This window comes from Oncorhynchus nerka, linkage group LG12, assembly GCF_034236695.1.
Source record: "Oncorhynchus nerka isolate Pitt River linkage group LG12, Oner_Uvic_2.0, whole genome shotgun sequence".
NCBI classification, from domain to species: domain Eukaryota; kingdom Metazoa; phylum Chordata; class Actinopteri; order Salmoniformes; family Salmonidae; genus Oncorhynchus; species Oncorhynchus nerka.
This window is the reverse complement of record NC_088407.1, coordinates 55488953-55516373: the sequence shown is the minus strand read 5'-3', so window position 1 is coordinate 55516373 and position 27421 is coordinate 55488953. Positions and strand designations below refer to the sequence as shown.

The following is a 27421-nucleotide window of genomic DNA, read 5'->3' as shown; positions in this document are numbered from 1 at the left end:
CCGGTGCCATTGCGGCTGTGTGAAATCCTTGTCTCATGTCAGCTCCCAATCATAAAGAAAGGTCAACATTTGACCTTTTCACAGCTTTCTGTGCCGATCAGTGGAAACACACAAACACAAAGCACTGTGAGAGAGATTAGGATGTTATTGTGGTTGTGTACCCTCTCTCATGACCTCTAGTTACCAGAGGAGGGAAGTTCCACCCTGTGTGATTTGGGGGGTTAGCCGTTCCACTCAACACCTATTAGGCAGGTGAAAGGACTTCCTTCACTTGATTGAGTGATTGCAGCTTCTCTGACCATCATATTGGCTGCGAAACCCAAGGTTCACGACAGAAACACGACCATTATCCTTCTTTTATATCCCCCTGAAGGGGAAGTGTGCTCTTTATTGGGGTGTGTTTCACTGGCATAACCCTGGCGATGGTCAAAAGGCTTTCTGGTTCTGACCCGTCAAAGCTGTTACTTCAGAACATCTCAGAAATGCATCTGTCGTGATGAAGGGGAATGAACACCCTGGGTCTTTGTTATATTCTCAAGCAATTAAAGGTGCAATATGCAGAAATCGATCCGCCTTTTCCTGGTTGCTGAAATTCGAATAGTTACAGTTTATGTGACAAAACAAGCAATGTATAAGTGTAGAGAATCATTGTACCATCTAAACTGCTGTTAAATATATTTTCACTAACCAAAAATATTGTATTTTCAGCTGTTTGAAGTTGGTGTACAAAGCCAAAAGAAATGACGCAAAAACAAAACTTAAGAACGGGAAGCATAGAAATAGCTCACATAGAACAGATCTTCTTAGCCTAGCTTTCAATGGGAATGACAGATCTATAACTCACATTTCTTTGTGAATTTGGTCAGGTCACCCAAAAAGTTACATTGCAGCTTTGATGAATTGCTGTTAGAACTCATAATAGCAGTTTCTCTGTCTAAAGGGTTGCTCACCCGTCTCTCACCGTTTTTTTGCTGTCTGTCAGTAACTCTTCTTCGTCTTTGTCCATCAGTTTTGTTAACACAATACACGTTCCTCTCTGCCTACTTTGCTAGGAAGGCGATTCTCTTTGTGTGTGTGTGTGTGTACTTGTGTGTTTGCGTGCATGACTGTGTGTGTGTGTGTGTGTGTGTGTGTGTGTGTGTGTGCAACTGTGTACTTGCTTCCTCAGGAGATAGACACCTTTCCCTCTCGGGCTGCCATTCTTTTATTTTCCTAGGTAGCTAGCTGGTATAGTGTGTAGTGATTGAAACATCCATGTCCTGTTCCTATCTAGGGCCCTTATCTAACTGAAGGAGGCAGAGTGTGACAGGACTACTCCAATGTGGGGATTTGTCATGTTGTTCACAATGTTACCAGGCAGGGTCATCGATTGGTTACACCTTAAGCGGTGTCACTCTCAGGAGTGACACACAAAGATTTCACCAAGGAGAATTGTACTGCATTGCCCCTCATTTGTTTAGTGAAAGTGTCCGGTCTGTTCCTCTGTGAGACTGCTGATCTCTAGGGCGGTTTCCTGTATTACGCCCAACTACTTCCTGTTGTCTCTCTGAGGGGTTTTAGCCCCTCTACTCTACTCTGCTGTACTCTGCTGTACTCTGCTGTACAAAGCTATACTCTGCTCTACTCTGCTGTACTCTATTTTTTTATTTTTTTATTTTACCTTTATTTTACTAGGCAGGTCAGTTAAGAACAAATTCTTATTTTCAATGACGGCCTAGGAACAGTGGGTTAACTGCCTGTTCAGGGGCAGAACGACAGATTTGTACCTTGTCAGCTCGGGGATTTGAACTTGCAACCTTTCGGTTACTAGTCCAACGCTCTAACCACTAGGCTACTCTGCTCTGCTCTACTCTACTGTACTCTGCTCTGCTGTACTCTGCTCTGCTGTACTCTACTCTGCTGTACTCTGTTCTACTCTGCTATACTCTACTCTGCTGTACTCTACTCTGCTGTACTCTGTTCTACTCTGCTCTGCGGTACTCTGCTCTACTCTACACTGCTGTACTCTGTTCTACTCTGCTCTGCGGTACTCTGCTCTACTCTACTCTGCTGTACTCTACTCTGCTCTACTGTGCTCTACTGTGCTCTACTCTACTCAGCTCTGATGTACTCTACTCTTCTCTGCTCTACTATGCTCTGATGTACTCAGCTCTGCTGTACTCAGCTCTGCTGTACTCTGCTGCACTCTGCTGTACTCTGCTCTGCTATGCTGTACTCTGCTGTACTCTGCTGTATTCTGCTCTGCTATGCTGTACTCTGCTGTACTCTGCTCTGCTGTACTCTGCTCTGCTATGCTGTACTCTGCTCTGCTGCACTCTGCTGTACTCTGCTCTGCTATGCTGTACTCTGCTCTGCTGCACTCTGCTGTACTCTGCTCCGCTATGCTGTACTCTGCTGTACTCTGCTGTGCTGTACTCTGCTGTACTCTGCTCTGCTATGCTGTACTCTGCTGTACTTTGCTGTGCTGTACTCTGCTGTACTCTGCTGTGCTGTACTCTGCTGTACTCTGCTCTGCTATGCTGTACTCTGCTGTACTCTGCTATGCTGTACTCTGCTCTGCTATGCTATGCTGTACTCTGCTGTACTCTGCTGTACTGTACTCTGCTGTACTCTGCTGTACTCTGCTGTACTCTGCTCTGCTGGGCTTTATTCTGCTTTGCTCTGCTGTGTTCCCATCTCTCTCTCTCTCCTCTATCACCTAATGACACAAGGTTAATTAAAACACAGTCACCTTCGCTGGCTGCTCGTCTTCATCTCCACTCCTGCTCTTGCCACCGTCCACCAGTCTGCCACCGCCGGTTTAATCATGGCCGCTGATAACACGTCGCCCAGCGCACCGCACTCGAGGATGCCACGGCAACAACTGACTGGGAGAGGGGGAAGGGAGGGATGGAGGGCCATTCAAAGTTCAATGTCATTAATTGGTCAGCATTTGAATATTAGCTAAGAACCGTTAATTAACTGGATCATAAAAGCGCTGCTACAATTCGGAGGGGGGTGGATGGAGAGAGAGAGAGGGAGGGAGGGCGGGCCTGGGAGAGAGAGGGCATATGGTAGAGGGAGCCGGGTGCCAGGCGATAAGGGAGACCCATCCGTGGTAAAGGTCTGGCCACTGTAATTTGCGGGAGCTGCTTTAATTGTCGTAACCTTTTAAATGGCATAGTTTATCAGAGTCCTCTAAATGTCCCTGCGTATCGCTAGGCGCCAGCGCCACGGCAACCAACACAGCGCTCCCGTTGGCTGCCCGCAACAAGCACTTAAGCCTGATGAGTTTAGAAAAAAAGGAGAATAGGAGAAAACGGTTGGTTCCATTTTTTTTGTCAGTTGGATTGTGTTTTTAGTTGTGTGTGTTTTCGCCTCTCCGCTGACTGACACTTGCTAATTGCGTGACTGGAATGTGCCACCATGTTTTTCTGATTTATGTTTGTTTGTACCATTGTGTACCATTCAAATGAAAATGGTAGGTGTTTTTTTGAAGGGTCAGGACAATCTTAATCACGCTGGAAAGGATAGTGTTTAGCACTATGCACCCCAGGGGCCTCATTTAGCACAACAATTGTTAGAAATGCCACTAAATGTTCCAGCACACAGAGTTTTGAAAAATACACGGATGCACACAGAATTGTTGGACAATCACTGATGAGACTGCCAACAGTGCTATTGTTCTGCCATCCTTGAACAAGGGCAACAACGTCTGTATGGAAAACAGTACTAGTTTTGGTGAATACTATGTTTCCCTTACCCACATAGACGCCAGGTTTCTGGCATCCATATATCATTCCACACTGTTTAAATGAGGGACAGAACCAGCGGGAAGGACAGAGGCCTGTTCTGAATGGTCCATCTGAGGTCTGTCTGTCTGTCTGTCTGTCTGTCTGTCTGTCTGTCTGTCTGTCTGTCTGTCTGTTGGGATCACAACACAGAGAGACAGTCTCATCTGATTCCTCTCCACAGCTGAATGACAAGTCAGAATACAAGCAGTACCAATGACATGTTCAGTTAATACAGTACTGTCACATCAAGACTGCTCCCAGGGGGACGCAGGGAGGGAGGGAGGGAGGGAGAGAGAGAGAGAGAGAGAGAGAGAGAGAGAGAGAGAGAGAGGGAGCTGATATTACGGGACGTGACATGGGGTAGCAGGGGGGGTACTGTGTGTTCCCTCTAGTGGGGGTTTTGTGATAAAGGTCAGAAGGATTGGTGCACTGCTCTGGGCTGCTGTTTGGTGAGAATCCAATCTGAAGGACATGGTAGTAGAACAGATCTGGACAAATGGATCAATTAAAATCCCAGGAGAGGAGAGGGGAAGGTCCCTCCCTGGCTGGTTCTCTGTCACTGGGCTGGGTGATGGTTGGAGAGACAGGCTCTGCTGCTACAGCATACAGGCCTTCTCCACACACACGCAGGTATGCACGCATGCACAAAGGCACACACACAATGGCACACCCAGTCAAATACAGTCAGATATATGTGTGTGTGTGTGTGTGTGCAGACACGTATCGTTTGGAAAGAGATCACCACATATTAGCCTTTACACTAAACAAAAGCTGTGAAGTCAATCTGCCAGTCAGTCAGTCTGCCAGTCAGTCAGTCTGCCAGTCAGTCAGTCTGTTTTTATTCCTACTGTAGAGAGACTGCTGTATCGTCTAGCAGTCCTGTCTGATCCAAGCTGCCAGTTTATAAGCAATCTAGTTGATTTTCTGCATTACAACCCTTAATAAGAGCTGGCAGTTTCTCCCTGGCAACTCCTCTCTCTCTCTCTCCTGTATTATTGTTCAGCTGGCTGATTGCTTAAATGATGGCGTCCCAATCCGAAGTGCCATTGTTGTCTGTGCTAATGACGTGCAGGAGCCATGAATATGGATGGCCCGCATCTCCCTCTCCCTCCCTCCCTCTCTCTCCCTCCCTCCCTCCCGCTCTCCCTCCCTCTCCTCTCCCTCTCCTCTCCTCTCTTCTGCCTGCCTGTCTTTGTCTGTCCCTGTTCCCTGTTCTCTGTCGTGTCTCTGATGTGCCGTGCTTTGTGTACACAGACGCGTGTTTGTATTTTTAAACGCCGCGATTTTCACATCCTCAGCTTTAAATATGAACACTAAAAATACACCCCTCAAGAATCATCAGGAACAGGCGCGCACACACACACACACACACACACACACACACACACACACACACACACACACACACACACACACACACACACACACACACACACACACACACACACACACACACACACACACACACACACACAATAAAGCAGAGATGAGAGGTTCCATCAGCTAGCCAGTGTGTGATTCAACACAGCTTGGCTGTTGGAGGTGTCACTGTCTCTCTGTGACACTCCCATTACCCCTCTATGTCTCCTGTGTAGTACAGTACGCTGTTCTCCTGTGTAGTACATTACGCTGTTCTCCTGTGTAGTACATTACGCTGTTCTCCTGTGTAGTACAGTACGCTGTTCTCCTGTGTAGTACATTACGCTGTTCTCCTGTGTAGTACAGTACGCTGTTCTCCTGTGTAGTACAGTACGTTGTTCTCCTGTGTAGTACATTACGCTGTTCTCCTGTGTAGTACATTACGCTGTTCTCCTGTGTAGTACATTACGCTGTTCTCCTGTGTAGTACATTACGCTGTTCTCCTGTGTAGTACATTACGCTGTTCTCCTGTGTAGTACATTACGCTGTTCTCCTGTGTAGTACAGTACGCTGTTCTCCTGTGTAGTACATTACGCTGTTCTCCTGTGTAGTACATTACGCTGTTCTCCTGTGTAGTACAGTACGCTGTCCTCCTGTTCTTCCCATTCAAATCTCTTTCTCATCTTTCTACCTCTCTGTCTCTTCCTCTCTCTCTACCTCTCTCTATCTCGCTCTCTCTCTCTCTTCCCCTCTGCCTACTCTCCTCTCTCTGTGTGTAGGGTTGACAGGCATGGGGAGGTTGCCCAATGGAAATCAGAACTGGCTCTCCTCAGGGGGCCAGGGATGCGCTGGGGCCACAGGGCTTTTTAAAGACGCACAATTAAGCTTCATTTTGTATGAATATTAATGGCGTTGGTGGCAGATCTGTAAGAGATCTGTGAAGGTGTGGGAATGACTTATTCATCTGGTAGTCATGAGGTGCCTGGCAGGAGAGAGAGGGAGTGAAGAATGGAGGGATGGAGAGAGAGAGAGAGAAGAGAGGGCCATGCCACTGACAGAGATAGCCTTTCTACTGGGTTAGAGGAAGAGTAGGTTTGTTTTTCTTCGTTTGTTTAATTCATTTATGAATGCTCTCTATCCGTCTCCAAGCCCTCAGACAAATAGCCTATTGACCAATTATCAGTCTATATATGCAATATTACCTCATGTTACGCAGCTCTACACACGGCTGTCTAATATCATTTAAGTCAGACAGATTCCTGCATTCCCTCATGTACTTCCAACACTTCTCTTCAATACCCCCTTTTCTATTACTCTAAGATGAAGCCTTGTTAAAAGCAAACTCTGTGTGTGTGTGTGTGTGTGTGTGTGTGTGTGTGTGTGTGTGTGTGTGTGTGTGTGTGTGTGTGTGTGTAAAGACAGGATTAAGTATAGCTCCAGGCATTCGGTATGGAGTGGATGATATTCTAGCTGGTCATCATAGCTTCTAAATTAGTTCAGAAATAGGATTTTCGAGATATTGACATAAAAAATACATAAAGCAAAATGAGACTAACCTCACCTTGGCTGTGCTCATTGATTCTCCCTCCCTCTCCCACGCTCTCCCTCACTCTCTCTCTACCTCACTCGCTCTCTCTCGCTCTCTCTCTCTGTGTGTCTCTCTCTCTGTCTCTCTCTTGCTCTCTCTCTCTCTCTGTCTCTCTGTCTCTCTCTCTCCCTCACTCGCGCTCTCTCTCTCTCTCCCTCTCTCTCGCTGTCTCTCTCTGTCTCTCTCTCTCTGTCTCTCTGTCTGTCTCTCTCTCTCTCTCTCTCTCTGTCTCTCTGTCTGTCTCTCTCTGTCTCTCTCTCTCTGTCTCTCTCTCTGTCTGTCTCTCTCTCTCTCTCTCTGTGTCTGTCTCTGTCTGTCTCTCTCTCTGTCTCTCTCTCTGTCTGTCTCTCTCTCTCTCGCTCTCTCTGTCTGTCTGTCTGTCTGTCTGTCTGTCTGTCTGTCTGTCTGTCTGTCTGTCTGTCTGTCTGTCTGTCTGTCTGTCTGTCTGTCTGTCTGTCTCTCTCTCTCTGTCTCGCTCTCTGTCTCTCTGTCTCTCAATTCAATTCAATTCAATTCAAGGGGCTTTATTGGCATGGGAAACATGTGTCAACATTGCCAAAGCAAGTGAGGTAGATAATATACAAAGTGAAATAAACAATAAAAATTAACAGTAAACATTACACATACAGAAGTTTCGAAACAATAAAGAAATTACAAATGTCATATTATATATATACAATGTTGTAACAATGTACAAATGGTTAAAGTACACAAGGTAAAATAAATAAGCATGAATATGGGTTGTATTTACAATGGTGTTTGTTCTTCACTGGTTGCCCTTTTCTTGTGGCAACAGGTCACAAATCTTGCTGCTGTGATGGCACACTGTGGAATTTCACCCAGTAGATATGGGAGTTGATCAAAATTGGATTTGTTTTCGAATTCTTTGTGGATCTGTGTAATCTGAGGGAAATATGTCTCTCCAATATGGTCATACATTGGGCAGGAGGTTAGGAAGTGCAGCTCAGTTTCCACCTCATTTTGTGGGCAATGTGCACATAGCCTGTCTTCTATTGACAGCCATGTCTGCCTACGGCGGCCTTTCTCAATAGCAATGTTATGCTCACTGAGTATGTACATAGTCAAAGCTTTCCTTAAGTTTGGGTCAGTCACAGTGGTCAGATATTCTGCCACTGTGTACTCTCTGTTTAGGGCCAAATAGCATTCTAGTTTGCTCTGTTTTTTTGTTAATTCTTTCCAATGTGTTAAGTAATTATCTTTTTGTTTTCTCATGATTTGGTTGGGTCTAATTGTGCTGCTGTCCTGGGGCTCTGTGGGGTGTGTTTGTGTTTGTGAACAGAGCCCCAAGACCAGCTTGCTTAGGGGACTCTTCTCCAGGTTAATCTCTCTGTAGGTGATGGCTTTGTTATGGAAGGTTTGGGAATCGCCTCCTTTTAGGTGGTTGTAGAATTTAACGGCTCTTTTCTGGATTTTGATAATTAGTGGGTATCGGCCTAATTCTGCTCTGCATGCATTATTTGGTGTTCTACATTGTACACGGAGGATATTTTTGCAGAATTCTGCATGCAGTCTCAATTTGGTGTTTTTCCCATTTTGTGAAGTCTTGGTTGGTGAGCGGACCCCAGACCTCACAACCATAAAGGGCAATGGGCTCTATGACTGATTCAAGTGTTTTTAGCCAGATCCTAATTGGTATGTTGAATTTTATGTTCCTTTTGATGGCATAGAATGCCCTTCTTGCCTTGTCTCTCAGATCGTTCACAGCTTTGTGGAAGTTACCTGTGGCGCTGATGTTTAGGCCAAGGTGTGTATAGTTTTTTGTGTGCTCTAAGGCGACGGTGTCTAGATGGAATTTGTATTTGTGGTCCTGGTGACTGGACCTTTTTTGGAACAGCATTATTTTACTTACTGAGATTTACTGTCAGGGCCCAGGTCTGGCAGAATCTGTGCAGAATATCTAGGTGCTGCTGTAGGCCCTCCTTGGTTGGTGACAGAAGCACCAGAACATCAGCAAACAGTAGACATTTGATTGATATATATGTTGAAGAGGGTGGGGCTTAAGCTGCATCCCTGTCTCACCCCACGGCCCTGTGGGAAGAAATGTGGGTGTTTTTTGCCAATTTTAACCGCACACTTGTTGTTTGTGTACATGGATTTTATAATGTCGTATGTTTTACCCCAAACACCACTTTCCATCAATTTGTATAGCAGACCATCATGCCAAATTGAGTCAAAGGCTTTTTGAAATCAACAAAGCATGAGAAGACTTTGCCTTTGTTTTGGTTTGTTTGGTTGTCAATTAGGGTGTGCAGGGGGAATAGGTGGTCTGTTGTATGGTAATTTGCTAAAAAGCCCATTTGACATTTGCTCAGTACAAGTCTGTTGTTAATGATAATGCAGAGGATTTTCCCAAGGTTACTGTTGACGCATATCCCACGCTAGTTATTGGGGTCAAATTTGTCTCCACTTTTGTGGATTGGGGTGATCAGTCCTTGGTTCCAAATATTGGGAAAGATGCCAGAACTAAGGATGATGTAAAAGAGTTTTAGTATAGCCAATTGGAATTTGTTGTCTGTATATTTGATCATTTCATTAAGGATACCATCAACACCACAGGCCATTTTGAGTTGGAGGGTTTTTATTTTGTCCTGTAGCTCATTCAAGGTAATTGGAGAATCCAGTGGGTTCTGGTAGTCTTTAATAGTTGATTCTAAGATCTGTATTTAATCATGTATATGTTGGTTTAACCATACATCTCCATTTTGGATAGATAATTATTCGTGTTGTTGTTTGTTTAGTGTTTTCCAATTTTCCCAGAAGTGGTTAGAGTCTATGGATTCTTCAATTACATTGAGCTGATTTCTGACATGCTGTTCCTTCTTTTTCCGTAGTGTATTTCTGTATTGTTTTAGTGATTCACCATAGTGAAGGCGTAGACTCAGGTTTTCCGGGTCTCTATGTTTTTGGTTGGACAGGTTTCTCAATTTCTTTCTTAGATTTTTGCATTCTTCATCAAACCATTTGTCATTGTAGTTAATTTTCTTCGGTTTTCTATTTGAGATTTTTAGATTTGATAGGGAAGCTCTGAGGTCAAATATACTGTTAAGATTTTCTACTGCCAAGTTTACACCTTCACTATTACAGTGGAACGTTTTACCCAGGAAATTGTCTAAAAAGGATTGAATTTGTTGTTGCCTAATTGTTTTTTGGTAGGTTTCCAAACTGCATTCCTTCCATCTATATCATTTCTTAATGTTACTCAGTTCCTTTGGCTTTGATGCCTCATGATTGAGTATTGCTCTGTTCAAGTAGACTGTGATTTTGCTATGGTCTGATAGGGGTGTCAGTGGGTTGACTGTGAACACTCTGAGAGACTCTGGGTTGAGGTCAGTGATAAAGTAGTCTACAGTACTACTGCCAAGAGATGAGCTATAAGTGTACCTACCATAGGAGTCCTTTCGAAGCCTACCATTGACTATGTACATACCCAGCGTGCGACAGAGCTGCAGGAGTTGTGACCCGTTTTTGTTGGTTATGTTGTCATAGTTGTGCCTAGAGGGAGGGACTGTGGTCATCTGCAGGCAGGTGTTTGTCCCCCTGTGTGCTGAGGGTGTCAGGTTCTTGTCCGGTTCTGGCATTTAGGTCGCCACAGACTAGTACATGTCCCTGGACCTGGAAATGATTGATTTCCCCCTCCAGGATGTAGAAGCTGTCTTCATTAAAGTATGGGGATTCTAGTGGGGGGATATAGGTAGCACACAGGAGGACATTTTTCTCTGTTAAGATCATTTCCTTTTGAATTTCTAGCCAAATGTAAAATGTTCCTGTTTTGATTAATTTAATGGAGATGGTTAGGTCTGCTCTATACCAAATTAGTATACCCCCTGAGTCCCTTCCCTGTTTCACACCTGGTAGTTTGGTGGATGGGACTACCAGCTCTCTGTAACCTAGAGGGCAACCAGTGGGTCCGTCTCCTCTATACCAGGTTTCTTGCAGGATGACCATGTCTGTATTACCGATTTCTTTGGTGAAGTCCGGGTTCCTGCTCTTTAGGCCAAAGGCAGATGACCTCAAGCCTTGGATAATCCAGGATGATATAGTGAAGCCTTTGTGTTCCATAAAGTGTCCAATGTTGTTGGTCGTGTGGTTTGGCCTCAGGCCAGTAAGTGTGAGTAGAGCCTGCTGAGCATCTGGTACATGGCTTAGCTTGGGCTAGTGTAAGAGTGGGGGTTGGGCCTGTTTGCCCGCTCACTACCTGGGCGTATGTGTGACTTCCATGTCGAGGCTCTCTTTGTGGGGGTGGGGTGCATGGGATGGGCAGGAGGGGCATCGGTCTGATCTGATCTCTCTCTCTCTCTGTCTCTGTCTCTATCTCTATCTCTCTCTCTCTCTCTCTCTCTCTCTCTCTCTCTCTCTCTCTCTCTCTCTCTCTCTCTCTCTCTCTCTCACTCACACACATTTCTGCCTAAGTAAATAATTGACTAGTCTTTGCAGTGTCTCCTGTTTTCAATTAAGTTAATGTAGTGATGTGTGTCTGCCCGTGTCCGTCTGTCTATCTGCCAGTGTGTACACTAGTGGAGTGGTGAGTGTGTGCCCGTGTCCGTCTGTCTATCTGCCAGTGTGTACACTAGTGGAGTGGTGACTGTGTGCCCGTGTCCGTCTGTCTATCTGCCAGTGTGTACACTAGTGGAGTGGTGAGTGTGGCCAGACCAGTCTCAGGATGTCTGCATTACATACTTTGCAAGTGGATGACTTCCCCTGTCTTCGTCTCTGTTTACTTTGGGAAGTGCTGTGTGTTTGTGTAAGGAACATTGCTGTGTGTTTTTACAGGGAAAACAGCTGTATATTTGTGTAAGGGGCGTCATGCTAAATGAAGGGTGGCCTCTGGTGTGTGATGTAATAAAGCTTGTAGGTTGGCATGGTGCCACTGTAGAGTTGAGTGTACCCTGGTACCCTGCCTAGTGCACTGTCCAGGGAGGCTCTATGTCATTAGGCTTCACCACCATAGTATTAAATATAGAACCACGTCTATTTGTTTGGGAGTACTCAGCCTCGCTGCTGTTGTAGTGAATGACCTCCTGAGGTTATTCAGAGCCACTTAAGTCATGTCAAGAGATTGTACAGACGATGTGTTTGTGGTGTCCGTGATTGTGATGCCAGCAGAGAGAGAGGTAATCCTGTACCCCGGATAGAAGCATCCTTCCATTGTCATGGTGGCTGTCTGATAACTGAACACCATGTAGGATGATCTGACTACTCAATGAAAGGAACTAAATTAGAAACATTACATTTTTATCTCTGGAAAGTAAATTGGTTTACAGACTTAATATGGTTGTGATTATAGTTAAGAGAAAACAATTTGGGGGAAAGGATAAAGGTGTGTTTCTCAAGATATCAGATTTGGTGGAATAGACTACTGTTGATGGGTTGTTTTGGTGTATGCGTTTGTGTGACAATAGATTCACCCACAGTAGGTGGTTTATTGTCGCGTATTGGGTTGTAGTGTGTGTGTGTGTGTGTGTGTGTGTGTGTGTGTGTGTGTGTGTGTGTGTGTGTGGTGTGTGTTCGTCTACACTCTGTGGATGTGCTGCAGTAGTGTTGCTAGGCTGTCATGTCTCCCAAGCTAAACAGTGTGTCCAGCAGCACTCAATTAAAACCTAATTACAGTCTGGTATTACTGTCCTGTATTTACTTCTATCTATCTGGTCCACTGGAGGACACTCTTCCTGTATACCTAACACACACACACACACACACACACACACACACACACACACACACACACACACACACACACACACACACACACACACACACACACACACACACACATACACACACACACACACACACACACACACACACACAGTACCTGAGGTTTCAGAGCTTGACAGGCATTCAAGCCTCCTTCACAGCTGGTCAAAACATGGAGGGAGGCTAGCTCACTTTAATTCATCCTGTGCAAAGCTGCTGTTAGAGCTCTGCTCCATTCATCAGACCCCTGCCCCCTGAGACACACACTCTAATGCATGATGTCATTTTCTGTCAAACCCTCCCTCCCCCATCATTTTTTTCTCTCTATATACTCTATTCCACTCATTCTCATTCTCTCTCTCTTCTCTCTTTCTGCTTTCTCTCGCTCTCTCTCTCTCTTGCTCTCTCTCTCTCTCTCTCTCTCTTTCTTTGTCTTTCTCTCTCTCTCTTTCTTTGTCTTTCTCTCTCTCTCTCTCTCTCTCCAGGAGGCTCCGCAGGAGAGCTACAGAGGCAGCACCAGGAGTCAGCAGCATGTCCCAGGGAATTCTGGGAAGGCCAACCTTGAGGACATGGGTCTGATCCCGCAGGACCGCCCCTCCAGCCTCCCGGTGAGTGACAGCTCTCCCAGCCAATCCCCACCATTACTAAAGTATAGGAGTGTCACTAAAGAAACGTCCCCTTATTTGAGTGCGTAAAATATGTAAAATACAAACTGTATTTGTGTTTAATGAAAGAAACAGAGGGGGAAGAGAAAAGCAGTGCACACTGCAACCCTTTCCCTTCCCTTTCTCTTCCCTCCGCTTCCTCTGTGCTCCCTGAGCTGTCAGTGCACGATTGGTGGAGAGCTCTGTCACTCAGGGTGGGATCAGACCTACGCTCTTCAATCAAACAATCCGATTCCCTTTAGGCTCCTCTTCCCCCTCAGTCTCTGAGGGCAGACCTAGATTTCACTGCCCATTTCAGATCTAATGCCCACATTAACACTACACCACTCTGTTGTGTGTGCACTGCCTACATAAGTAGAAATGGGCACCTTAGATTGGGCTCTGCTACACTAAGTATTGTTAGAGTGGAGAGGAGAAGAGGAGAGGACTTGAGGGGCGAGAAGCAGAGAGAAGAAAAGAGGAGGGGGGAGAAGTGGAGAGGAGAGGAAGGGAGAGGAGGGGAGAGCAGAGGAACTGGGAGGATGGGAGGGAGAAGCGGAGAGGAGAGGAAGGGAGTGCAGAGGAAAGGGGAGGAGGGGAGCAGGGAGAAGCGGAGAGGAAGGGAGAGGAGAGAACAGGTGTACTAGGGTAATATTCTGAGCTGGATCCTGCCTTATACACTCATTTGATTTAATTACAATGAGCCTTGTCAGTGCAATAGTCTCTCAGCTAGTCAAGATGTCGGAGGTAGTTCAACACAGGCAACATCAGACTCACATTCCTTTCTCTCTTCCTCTCCTTCATTTACTCTGTATTTCAGTCCCTATCATCTCCCGCTTTTCTCTCATTCTCTCTCTTTTAACCGTCTCCCTCTTTACGGAAGTGTAACCCTCTGCGGTCTCTGTCTGTCACATGCTGCCTGTTTTACCTCTCTCTCTCTCTCTCTCTCTCTCTCTCTTTCACCCTCCTTTCCTTCTCTCCGATCCAATATCTCGCTGCCATTCCCTAGCTCTCTCAACATCGTCCCTCTCTTCCTCTCTCTTTAAGCATTCCCCCTCTCCCTCCCTCTCCTCTCGATGTCTCTGAACCTCCATCATGAAAGGTTTTTTTGTAACTGAGAGATTGCGTTGATGTGTCAGTGTGTTGCCAGAGTGTCTCAGCTCAGCCTTCACTACACTACCAGGCACATCACATCAGTTCACATTATGTTGCTTTAATCCCAGCATCGCCTCAGAGCAATTTCTGGACTATTTCCAACCATAGAAACAGATAGACTAGATGTTAATCTGCAGGGATGTTTGGCAGGTGTATTTTGTTTCTAGAACGCCCATGCGTTCGTTTTCTCTTTTTGTGTGTGTGTGTGTGTGTGTGTGTGTGTGTGTGTGTGTGTGTGTGTGTGTGTGTGTCAGGAAGCAGCCAGAACTGTTTTCTTTCAACTGTCTGATGCTGGGTCTGAAGCTCCTGTCATCTCCCCACTGGGGGAACCGGGGGTCAGGGAACTCTACTATGACTGTGATATGTGGTTGTCCCACCCAGGTGTCTTTAGATGAAAGCACCAACTGCAAGTCACTCTGGATAAGAGCTTCTGCTAAATGACTGAAATGGAAATAGTAATGGAACTGTCCTGTTATTGTTTCTGATTGTGTGTGTGTGTGTGTGTGTGTGTGTGTGTGTGTGTGTGCGTATCTACTCAAGCCTGGACACTTATTCACTTTTAGCCTAACTTTTAGCTTCACTTTTAGCAGTGGTGTTGGGTTGATCTCTACCTTGTGAGAGCAGCTTCCAGCCCTGACACCTGAGGCTGTGCTCCAGTGAAGCCTGTTCCTCTCGTCTAGTCTGAGCTTTCACACGCTGCCTACTGTAGCCTTGCCGTTCCAGTCAGTACATGTTGCCCTGCTCTCTCCTCTCCTCCCCTGACAGCCAGTCAAGCAGTCAGCCTGCTCTGTTCTGTTTCCATGACAGGGAGTGGAGGGGGAACCATGTGGAAAGATTGTGAGAGGGTGGGGGGGGGGGAGAAGTGAGGCAAAATGGACTCAGACACCTTTGAATCACAAGTTGTATGAAATGTGTAGGTTTTAGGTGTAATGTTTTTTCCAAACCCTAGATAATGTGAGTAACACACAACTCCGACCTTCCACATTCCTCACATACATGGTGGTGTGATGCTCCAATTGCGGTGGTCTCAGCCAGACTTTCATGAAACAAAAGAGAAAAATAGAATGACCACTCTCTCTCCCTCCTCCTCTCCTCTGTTTTTCCCACTGCTGCCTGGGTCATGATTGACAGGGCGCAGCTGGGGAGGCCGATACTCCCGCTCCTTAAACACACACTTCACACACACACACACACACACACACACACACACACACACACACACACACACACACACACACACACACACACACACACACACACACACACACACACACACACACGCACACACACACACACTCCCCCCCAGTCTGTGTGTGTGTGTGTGTGTGGCACCAGTCCTCCCACCCATGGTGTGTGTATGTGTGTGAGAGGAACATGCCATGCATGCTCCTTATGTTCTCCCTGTGTTCTCTTCAGAGCTGTAATGTCACAGAGGGGTTAGGGCTCTGCACTGTGGCCCACTCAACCCCACTGCATGCTGGGAAGGGAGGTAAAGGGAGTGAGGGAGGAAGGGACAGAGAAGGATGGGGAGAGAGGCTCAGAGACAGGGGGGGGGGACTAGTATCCAGCTACCCTGTTAAACTGATCCTCTGCTGCCTACTCTTAGTTTACTGTGAAATACTGTACAAGGGTTAGAAGAGAAACACTGCTGTTTGTGTATTACACACAGTATTTTCCTATGATCAATATTCTGTCAAGTGCATTTTGCTGAACTCATGCAGACCTATTTTCTGTTTTGGGCACACACATGGCTGCTGTCGCACACTTTGTACCCAAGTCTTGCTCCAGGCCAGACATGTGAACCTGGCTTAAAAGGCACCCTGACTGACTTGCTTCTGAAGGGTTACTACTTGAGCTTGTTTAGCAGCGTTTAGCTTGGCGTCAGTCCCTCTACATCAATGATTCATAGGGAAGCAGACTCACGTCCTGGCTCTGTATAGAGTAGGATAGCAGGCATGACCAGAGGCTGTAGCAATTCTCACAAAATAGGATGTTATGAAAGGGACTCTCCATTCTCCAGTTGGAGTCTGTGTGGGATTAGCTGCTGTGGATCTTTTAGAAGTATGCAGCGTGCTGTTCTTCTAGAAACTCAAGCATCAGTTGTCGGGTGACTGGTTTCCACAGTGTGGTATTCCTTTGCTCAGCCCAACCCACAAACCAACATAGTTCCATAGAAACTGTGCAGGTGCTGTTGGGCTGTGTGTGTGTGTGTGTGTGTGTGTCAGGGTTTCCTTTAGGAAAATGTGGCGCAGGACACCCTCAACATTTTAATTTGCCCGGACATTTGAGAAATTGACCGTACCCATATGCATTGGGTGGGTAACCTGATTAGTGCGTCCATTTAAATTATGGTAATTCATAGTAACAGAACATGCAAGTTGAGGATGCAACTATGTGCAGTCTTTCTTACCAAATTCGGTTGCGCACTTTGAAGACGTTAGAATAACTGTCCACATGTACTTTCCCTCAGCCCACAAGATGAGTAATGAACAGCAAAATCACTAGCCTATGTCAATGCATCTTCATAGTAGAAAAGTTGACCTGTTCTATTGGTCAGCTTGTCGAGAAAGAAATAGCCTGTTCCAAACATACTTTGGGACAGTTGTGGGACGATAGAGGCCAAATTCATACAACCAGTAGGCCTAGGCAAAAACATATATATATATATATTTTAAGCAATGTGTCTGAAGCAACAGAGTTAGCTTAACGTTTAGCTTAAACTGTTGATAAACGATTATTCTTTCACATTATACGCGCAGCAATGCGCACAAGGCAGTAGGCTACACGCAAATGTTCGTTCCATAAGACAATGAATGGGAAAACACTCTTGTCTGAAAATATCCGTTAGAAATGCAGAAAGAGGGGAGCTGTAATATGCAACAACTAACATGGGTTGCTAGTATGACTAGGATTGTGCCTTTGGCTACTGGACAACACGGATATCGTCTGATTTTGGCTCGGCTACTTTGAAGCAAGGTAATATCTAGTAAAACGTTCAGGGGTTTCAAACAATTAAGTATAGGGTTTCAAAGCGCAATGCAAAGTGGTGTGTGACGCGCTGATGTAGTCTTCCTGCCTTGGCCTGTGCGTTTGCTGTTCGAGATGCTGTAACTCTTAAACTGTCTGACAGATTTCCCGCTCAAAGGCGGTACGGCCTATCTGAATGTGGTACGTGTGTGATAAATAAGTAATGTAAAGAATATACTGTACACACTTGCCAATTTAATTCCATGAAATTATGCAAATTCATCTATAGACTGATAAGCATGACCAGACAAATGTATTTCCATCGACTGGTATTTCTGACAATGAGTAGGCTAAAAAGCATAATTTCACAATGGGAATTTTTATTTTACTCCTGGACAATTTTTATTTATTGGATTTTTTTTATCCGCCAAAAGCAGATAAACCCTGGTGTTTGTGTCCGTGTGTAAGTTAATTAAGTGTGTGTGCAACAAGATATCACAGTTTCCCTTCAAAATTCGACGTATTATGGGTGAACTCTATTTTCTCTATTAATTCTGCGTGGTTACAGGGATAATTCCGCGTAGTTACTGGGTTAAAACAGAAACAACTCAAAGGGTTAAGTTTAGGTATTCATTCTGAGTGGATAAGGTTAGGGTCATGGTTTGGGAAAGGCTTAAAATAAAATAAGCTATTATCATCAAGTATCATCAAGTATTCTCACGGCTTGCTGGAGTATTGTGAACTGTGATGGCCTAGTGGTCTAAGCAGCACACTCTGGCTCTGAGCAGCACCAGTTCAGTTCAGTTCAGTTCAGTGCTGGGCACTCATTTATGTTGCTGAAGGCATATATCAACATTCAGGGGACCTTTTTGGAAATCACTGTCTATTTCTAGTGATCAGTCGTGTGTGTGTGTGTGTGTGTGTGTGTGTGTGTGTGTGTGTGTGTGTGCGTGCGTGCGTGCGCTCGCAACAGGAAGCAGCAGAGCGTCAGTCCAGGTCAGGGGTGAGCCTGTTCAGCTGTGGAGGAAGACTTTAAACTCAGGACCTATCCCCTTCCCTTCGCTCCACTGAACCCTAACACAGGACACACACACACTATATATATTTAATTTCTTCAGAGTGAGGCAAGATGGAAACAGAGAGGGATGAACCTGGTTAAGCAAACACAGCTCAGCTCTACTGGCGCCTCTATACTACCCCTCACACCAGAGGAGAGGAGAGTGAGACGAGGAGACTGGACTGTAGCACCCACTCAGATCAAGGGGAACAGTTTAAGGCCAACTTGAGCGAGCGAGAGGGAGAGCTGTAACTGCTACCCAGAACAGACATACAGTGCCTTGCAAAAGTATTCACCCCCGTTGGCGTTTTTCCTATTTTGTTGCATTACAACCTGTAATTTAAATGGATTTTTATTTGGATTTCATGTAATGGACATACACAAATATTCCAAATTGTTTATTGTTTCAAAAAATTCCCAAAAATTCAAAAACTGAAAAAATGGTGCGTGCATATGTATTCACCCCCTTTGCTATGAAGCCCCTAAATAAGATCTGGTGCAACCAATTACCTTCCGAAGTCACATAAAAGTCCACCTGTGTGCAATCTAAGTGTCACATGATCTGTCACATAATCTCAGTATATACACCTGTTCTGAAAGGCCCCAGAGTCTGCAACACCGCTAAGCAAGTGGCACCATGAAGACCAAGGAGCTCTCCAAACAGGTCAGGGACAAAGTTGTGGAGAAGTACAGATCAGGGTTGGGTTATAAAAAAAATATCAGAAACTTTGAACATCCCACTGAGCACCATTAAATCCATTATTAAAGAATGGAAAGAATATGGCACCACAACAAACCTGCCAAGAGAGGGCCACCCACCAAAACTCACAGACCAGGAAAGGAGGGCATTAATCAGAGAGGCAACAAAGAGACCAAAGATAACCCTGAAGGAGCTGCAAAGCTCCACAGCGGAGATTGGAGTATCTGTCCATAGGATGACTTTAAGCCGTACACTCCACAGAGCTGGGCTTTACGGAAGAGAGGCCAGAAAAAAAGCCATTGCTTAAAGAAAAAAATAAGAAAACACGTTTGGTGTTCTCCAAAAGGCATGTGGGAGCCTCCCTAAACATATGGAAGAAGGTACTCTGGTCAGATAAGACTAAAATTTAGTTTTTTGGCCATCAAGGAAAACGCTATGTCTGGGGCAAACCCAACACCTCTCATCACCCCGAGAACACTTTCCCACAGTCAAGCATGGTAGTGGCAGCATCATGCTGTGGGGATGTTTTTCATCGGCAGAATTGAAGGAATGATGGATGGCGCTAAATACATGGAAATTCTTGAGGGAAACCTGTTTCAGTCTTCCAGAGATTTGAGACTGGGACGGAGGTTCACCTTCCAGCAGGACAATTACCCTAAGCATACAGCTCAAGCAACACTCGAGTGGTTTAAGGGAAAACATTTAAATGTCTTGGAATGGCCTAGTCGAAGCCCAGACCTCAATCCAATTGAGAATCCGTTATGACTTAAAGATTGCTGTACACCAGCGGAACCCATCCAACTTGAAGGAGCTGGAGCAGTTTTGCCTTTAAGAATGGGCAAAACTCCCAGTGGCTAGATGTTCCAAGCTTATAGAGACATACCCCAAGAGATTTGCAGCTGTAATTTCTGCAAAAGGTGCCTCTACAAAGTATTGACTTTGGGGGGGTGACTAGTTATGCACGCTCAAGTTTTCAGTTCTTTTGTCTTATTTCTAGGTCTTTTTCACAATGAAAAATATTTTGCATCTTCAAATTTACAACGTGTAATTTTTTTTATTATATATATATATATATATATTTTTTTTATAATGAATTTTACCCCCTTTTCTCCCCAATTTTGTGGTATCCAATTAGTAGTTACTATCTTGTCTCATCGCTACAACTCCCATACGGGCTCGGGAGAGACAAAGGTCGAAAGCCATGCGTCCTCTAAAACACAACCCAACCAAGCCGCACTGCTTCTTTAACACAGCGCGCATCCAACCTGGAAGCCAGCTGCACCAATGTGTCGGAGGAAACACTGTGCACCTGGTGACCTGGTTTGCACGCACTGCACCCGGCCCGCCACAGGAGTCGCTGGTGCGCGATGAGACAAGGATAACCCTACCGGCCAAGCCCTCCCTAACCCAGACTACGCTAGGCCAATTGTGCGTCGCCCCACGGACCTCCCGGTCACGGCCAACTGCGACAGAAACTGGGCGTGAACCCAGGGTCTCTGGTGGCACAGCTAGCACTGCAATGCAGTACCCTAGACCACTGTGCCACCCGGGAGGCCCTATCCATTTGAATTCCAGGTTGTAAGGCAACAAAATAGGAAAAATGCCAAGGGGTGAATACTTTTGCAAGCCACTGTAGAGAGAGAGAAAGCTGTAACTACTACCCAGAACAGAGAGAGAGAGAGAGAGCTATAACTACTACCCAGAACAGAGAGAGAGAGAGAGAGAGCTGTAACTACTACCCAGAACAGAGAGAGAGAGAGCTGTAACTACTACCCAGAACAGAGAGAGAGAGAGCTGTAACTACTATCCAGAACAGAGAGAGAGAGAGAGCTGTAGCTACTACCCAGAACAGAGAGAGATAGAGAGCTGTAACTACTACCCAGAACAGAGAGAGAGAGAGCTGTAACTACTATCCAGAACAGAGAGAGATAGAGAGCTGAAACTACTACCCAGAACAGAGAGAGAGAGAGAGAGCTGTAACTACTACCCAGAACAGAGAGAGAGAGAGCTGTAACTACTACCCAGAACAGAGAGAGAGAGAGAGCTGTAACTACTACCCAGAATAGAGAGAGAGAGAGAGAGCTGTAACTACTATCCAGAACAGAGAGAGAGAGCTGTAACTACTACCCAGAACAGAGAGAGAGAGAGAGCTGTAACTACTATCCAGAACAGAGAGAGAGAGAGAGAGCTGTAACTACTACCCAGAACAGAGAGAGATAGAGAGCTGTAACTACTACCCAGAACAGAGAGAGAGAGAGAGCTGTAACTACTACCCAGAACAGAGAGAGAGAGAGAGCTGTAACTACTATCCAGAACAGAGAGAGAGAGAGATGTAACTACTATCCAGAACAGAGAGAGAGAGAGCTGTAACTACTACCCAGAACAGAGAGAGAGAGAGAGAGAGCTGTAACTACTATCCAGAACAGAGAGAGAGAGCTGTAACTACTACCCAGAACAGAGAGAGAGAGAGAGAGCTGTAACTACTACCCAGAACAGAGAGAGAGAGAGAGAGCTGTAACTACTACCCAGAACATAGATAGAGAGAGAGAGCTGTAACTACTATCCAGAACAGAGAGAGAGAGAGAGCTGTAACTACTACCCAGAACAGAGAGAGAGAGAGAGAGAGAGAGAGAGAGCTGTAACTACTATCCAGAACAGAGAGAGAGAGAGAGCTGTAACTACTACCCAGAACAGAGAGAGATAGAGAGCTGTAACTACTACCCAGAACAGAGAGAGAGAGAGAGAGCTGTAACTACTATCCAGAACAGAGAGAGAGAGAGCTGTAACTACTATCCAGAACAGAGAGAGAGAGCTGTAACTACTACCCAGAACAGAGAGAGAGATCTGTAACTACTATCCAGAACAGAGAGAGAGAGAGCTGTAACTACTACCCAGAACAGAGAGAGAGAGAGCTGTAACTACTACCCAGAACAGAGAGAGAGAGAGAGCTGTAACTACTACCCAGAACAGAGAGAGAGCTGTAACTACTATCCAGAACAGAGAGAGAGAGAGAGAGCTGTAACTACTACCCAGAACAGAGAGAGAGAGAGCTGTAACTACTATCCAGAACAGAGAGAGAGAGAGAGCTGTAACTACTACCCAGAACAGAGAGAGAGAGAGAGCTGTAACTACTACCCAGAACAGAGAGAGAGAGAGCTGTAACTACTATCCTGAACAGAGAGAGAGAGCTGTAACTACTACCCAGAACAGAGAGAGAGAGAGCTGTAACTACTATCCAGAACAGAGAGAGAGAGCTGTAACTACTACCCAGAACAGAGAGAGAGAGAGCTGTAACTACTATCCAGAACAGAGAGAGAGAGCTGTAACTACTACCCAGATCAGAGAGAGAGAGAGAGCTGTAACTACTACCCAGAACAGAGAGAGAGAGAGCTGTAACTACTACCCAGAACAGAGAGAGAGAGAGCTGTAACTACTACCCAGAACAGAGAGAGAGAGAGCTGTAACTACTATCCAGAACAGAGAGAGAGAGCTGTAACTACTACCCAGATCAGAGAGAGAGAGAGAGCTGTAACTACTACCCAGAACAGAGAGAGAGAGAGCTGTAACTACTACCCAGAACAGAGAGAGAGAGAGCTGTAACTACTACCCAGAACAGAGAGAGAGAGAGCTGTAACTACTATCCAGAACAGAGAGAGAGAGCTGTAACTACTACCCATAACAACTACCTACTACCCAGAACAGAGAGAGAGAGAGAGAGAGAGCTGTAACTACTACCCAGAACAGAGAGAGAGAGAGAGAGAGAGAGCTGTAACTACTACCCATACCAGAGAGAGAGAGCTGTACCTACTACCCAGAACAGAGAGAAAGAGAGAGAGCTGTAACTACTACCCAGAATAGAGAGAGAGAGAGAGAGAGAGAGAGCTGTACCTACTACCCAGAACAGAGAGAGAGAGAGCTGTAACTACTACCCATAACAGAGAGAGAGAGCTGTAACTACTACCCAGAACAGAGAGAGGGAGAGCGAGACCTGTAACTACTACCCATAACAGAGAGAGAGAGCTGTACCTACTACCCAGAACAGAGAGAGAGAGCTGTAACTACTACCCATAACAGAGAGAGAGAGCTGTAACTACTACCCAGAACAGAGAGAGAGAGAGCTGTAACTACTACCCATAACAGAGAGAGAGAGAGAGAGCTGTACCTACTACCCAGAACAGAGAGAGAGAGACCTGTAACTACTACCCATAACAGAGAGAGAGAGCTGTAACTACTATCCAGAACAGAGAGAGAGAGCTGTAACTACTATCCAGAACAGAGAGAGAGAGCTGTAACTACTATCCAGAACAGAGAGAGAGAGAGCTGTAACTACTACCCAGAACAGAGAGAGATAGAGAGATGTAACTACTACCCAGAACAGAGAGAGAGAGCTGTACCTACTACCCAGAACAGAGAGAGAGAGAGAGCTGTAACTACTACCCAGAACAGAGAAGAGAGAGCTGTAACTGCTACCCAGAACAGAGAGAGAGAGCTGTAACTACTACCAGAACACCTAACAGAACAGAGAGAAAGAGAGCTGTAACTACTACCCATAACAGAGAGAAAGCTGTACCTACTACCCAGAACAGAGAGAGAGAGAGCGAGAGCTGTAACTACTACCCATAACAGAGAGAGAGAGCTGTACCTACTACCCAGAACAGAGAGAGAGAGCTGTAACTACTACCCAGAACAGAGAGAGAGAGACCTGTAACTACTACCCATAACAGAGAGAGAGAGAGCTGTAACTACTATCCAGAACAGAGAGAGAGAGCTGTAACTACTACCCAACAAGAGAGAGAGAGAGAGCTGTAACTACTACCCAGAACAGAGAGAGAGAGAGCTGTAACTACTATCCAGAACAGAGAGAGAGAGAGCTGTAACTACTATCCAGAACAGAGAGAGAGAGCTGTAACTACTACCCAGAACAGAGAGAGAGAGAGAGCTGTAACTACTACCCAGAACAGAGAGAGAGCTGTAACTACTACCCAGAACAGAGAGAGAGAGCTGTAACTACTATCCAGAACAGAGAGAGAGAGCTGTAACTACTACCCAGAACAGAGAGAGAGAGAGCTGTAACTACTACCCAGAACAGAGAGAGAGCTGTAACTACTATCCTGAACAGAGAGAGAGAGCTGTAACTACTACCCAGAACAGAGATAGAGAGTTGTAACTACTACCCAGAACAGAGAGAGAGAGAGCTGTAACTACTACCCAGAAACAGAGAGAGAGAGCTGTAACTACTACCCAGAACAGAGAGAGAGAGTTGTAACTACTATCCAGAACAGAGAGAGAGAGCTGTAACTACTACCCAGAACAGAGAGAGAGAGCTGTAACTACTATCCAGAACAGAGAGAGAGAGAGAGCTGTAACTACTACCCAGAACAGAGAGAGAGGGAGAGAGAGAGAGAGCTGTAACTACTACCCATAACAGAGAGAGAGAGCTGTAGAACAGAGAGAGAGAGAGAGCTGTAACTACTACCCAGAACAGAGAGAGAGAGAGAGAGCTGTAACTACTACCCAGAACAGAGAGAGAGAGCTGTAACTGCTACCCAGAACAGAGAGAGAGCTGTAACTACTACCCAGAGAGAGAGAGAGAGCTGTACCTACTACCCAGAACAGAGAGAGAGAGAGCTGTAACTACTACCCATAACAGAGAGAGAGCTGTAACTACTACCCAGAACAGAGAGAGAGAGAGAGCGAGACCTGTAACTACTACCCATAACAGAGAGAGAGCTGTACCTACTATCCAGAACAGAGAGAGAGCTGTAACTACTACCCAGAACAGAGAGAGAGAGCTGTAACTACTACCCATAACAGAGAGAGAGAGAGCTGTAACTACTATCCAGAACAGAGAGAGAGAGAGAGCTGTAACTACTACCCAGAACAGAGAGAGAGAGCTGTAACTACTATCCAGAACAGAGAGAGAGAGCTGTAACTACTACCCAGAACAGAGAGAGAGAGAGAGCTGTAACTACTACCCAGAACAGAGCGAGAGAGCTGTAACTACTACCAGAACAGAACAGAGAGAGAGAGAGAGCTGTACCTACTACCCAGAACAGAGAGAGAGAGAGAGCTGTAACTACTACCCAGAACACAGAGAGAGAGAGCTGTAACTACTACCCAGAACAGAGAGAGAGAGAGCTGTAACTGCTACCCAGAACAGAGAGAGAGAGAGCTGTATAACTACTACCCAGAACAGAGAGAGAGAGAGAGAGAGCTGTACCTACTACCCAGAACAGAGAGAGAGAGAGCTGTAACTACTACCCATAACAAAGAGAGAGAGCTGTAACTACTACCCAGAACAGAGAGAGAGAGACCTGTAACTACTACCCATAACAGAGAGCTGTACCTACTACCCAGAGAGAGAGAGCTGTAACTACTACCCATAAGAGAGAGAGAGAGCTGTACCTACTACCCAGAACAGAGAGAGAGAGAGAGAGCTGTAACTACTACCCAGAACAGAGAGAGAGAGAGCTGTAACTGCTACCCAGAACAGAGATAGAGAGCTGTAACTACTACCCAGAACAGAGAGAGAGAGAGCTGTAACTACTACCCAGAACAGAGAGAGAGAGAGCTGTAACTACTACCCATAACAGAGAGAGAGCTGTAACTACTACCCAGAACAGAGAGAGAGAGCGAGACCTGTAACTACTAACCATAACAGAGAGAGAGAGCTGTACCTACTACCCAGAACAGAGAGAGAGAGCTGTAACTACTACCCATAACAGAGAGAGAGAGCTGTAACTACTATCCAGAACAGAGAGAGAGAGCTGTAACTACTATCCAGAACAGAGAGAGAGAGAGAGCTGTAACTACTACCCATAACAGAGAGAGAGAGCTGTAACTACTATCCAGAACAGAGAGAGAGAGAGAGCTGTAACTACTACCCATAACAGAGAGAGCTGTACCTACTACCCAGAACAGAGAGAGAGAGCTGTAACTACTATCCAGAACAGTATCTACTACCCAGAACAGAGAGAGAGAGAGAGCTGTAACTACTACCCAGAACAGAGAGAGAGAGCTGTAACTACTATCCAGAACAGAGAGAGAGAGCTGTAACTACTACCCAGAACAGAGAGAGATAGAGAGCTGTAACTACTATCCAGAACAGAGAGAGAGAGAGCTGTAACTACTATCCAGAACAGAGAGAGAGAGCTGTAACTACTACCCAGAACAGAGAGAGAGATCTGTAACTACTATCCAGAACAGAGAGAGAGAGAGAGCTGTAACTACTACCCAGAACAGAGAGAGAGCTGTAACTACTACCCAGAACAGAGAGAGAGAGAGAGCTGTAACTACTACCCAGAACAGAGAGAGAGAGCTGTAACTACTATCCAGAACAGAGAGAGAGAGAGAGAGCTGTAACTACTACCCAGAACAGAGAGAGAGAGAGCTGTAACTACTATCCAGAACAGAGAGAGAGAGAGAGCTGTAACTACTACCCAGAACAGAGAGAGAGAGAGCTGTAACTACTACCCAGAACAGAGAGAGAGAGCTGTAACTACTATCCAGAACAGAGAGAGAGCTGTAACTACTACCCAGAACAGAGAGAGAGCTGTAACTACTATCCAGAACAGAGAGAGAGAGCTGTAACTACTACCCAGAACAGAGAGAGAGAGCTGTAACTACTATCCAGAACAGAGAGAGAGCTGTAACTACTACCCAGATCAGAGAGAGAGAGAGCTGTAACTACTACCCAGAACAGAGAGAGAGCTGTAACTACTACCCAGAACAGAGAGAGAGAGAGCTGTAACTACTACCCAGAACAGAGAGAGAGAGAGCTGTAACTACTATCCAGAACAGAGAGAGAGAGCTGTAACTACTACCCAGATCAGAGAGAGAGAGAGAGCTGTAACTACTACCCAGAACAGAGAGAGAGAGCTGTAACTACTATCCAGAACAGAGAGAGAGAGCTGTAACTACTACCCAGAACAGAGAGAGAGAGAGCTGTAACTACTACCCAGAACAGAGAGAGAGAGAGAGAGAGAGAGAGAGCTGTAACTACTACCCTTAACAGAGAGCGAGAGCTGTACCTACTACCCAGAACAGAGAGAGAGAGAGAGAGCTGTAACTACTACCCAGAACAGAGAGAGAGAGAGAGAGAGAGCTGTAACTACTACCCATACCAGAGAGAGAGAGCTGTACCTACTACCCAGAACAGAGAGAGAGAGAGCTGTAACTACTACCCAGAATAGAGAGAGAGAGAGAGAGAGAGAGAGCTGTACCTACTACCCAGAACAGAGAGAGAGAGAGCTGTAACTACTACCCATAACAGAGAGAGAGAGCTGTAACTACTACCCAGAACAGAGAGAGGGAGAGCGAGACCTGTAACTACTACCCATAACAGAGAGAGAGAGCTGTACCTACTACCCAGAACAGAGAGAGAGAGCTGTAACTACTACCCATAACAGAGAGAGAGAGCTGTAACTACTACCCAGAACAGAGAGAGAGAGCTGTAACTACTAC

At 45.7% G+C, this 27421-nt stretch overlaps 1 pseudogene; it reads left to right on the top strand.

The window, feature by feature from the left end:
* LOC115138792 (AT-rich interactive domain-containing protein 1B-like) overlaps positions 1 to 27421 on the top strand; it is a 229549-nt pseudogene that overhangs the window by 53603 nt on the left and 148525 nt on the right.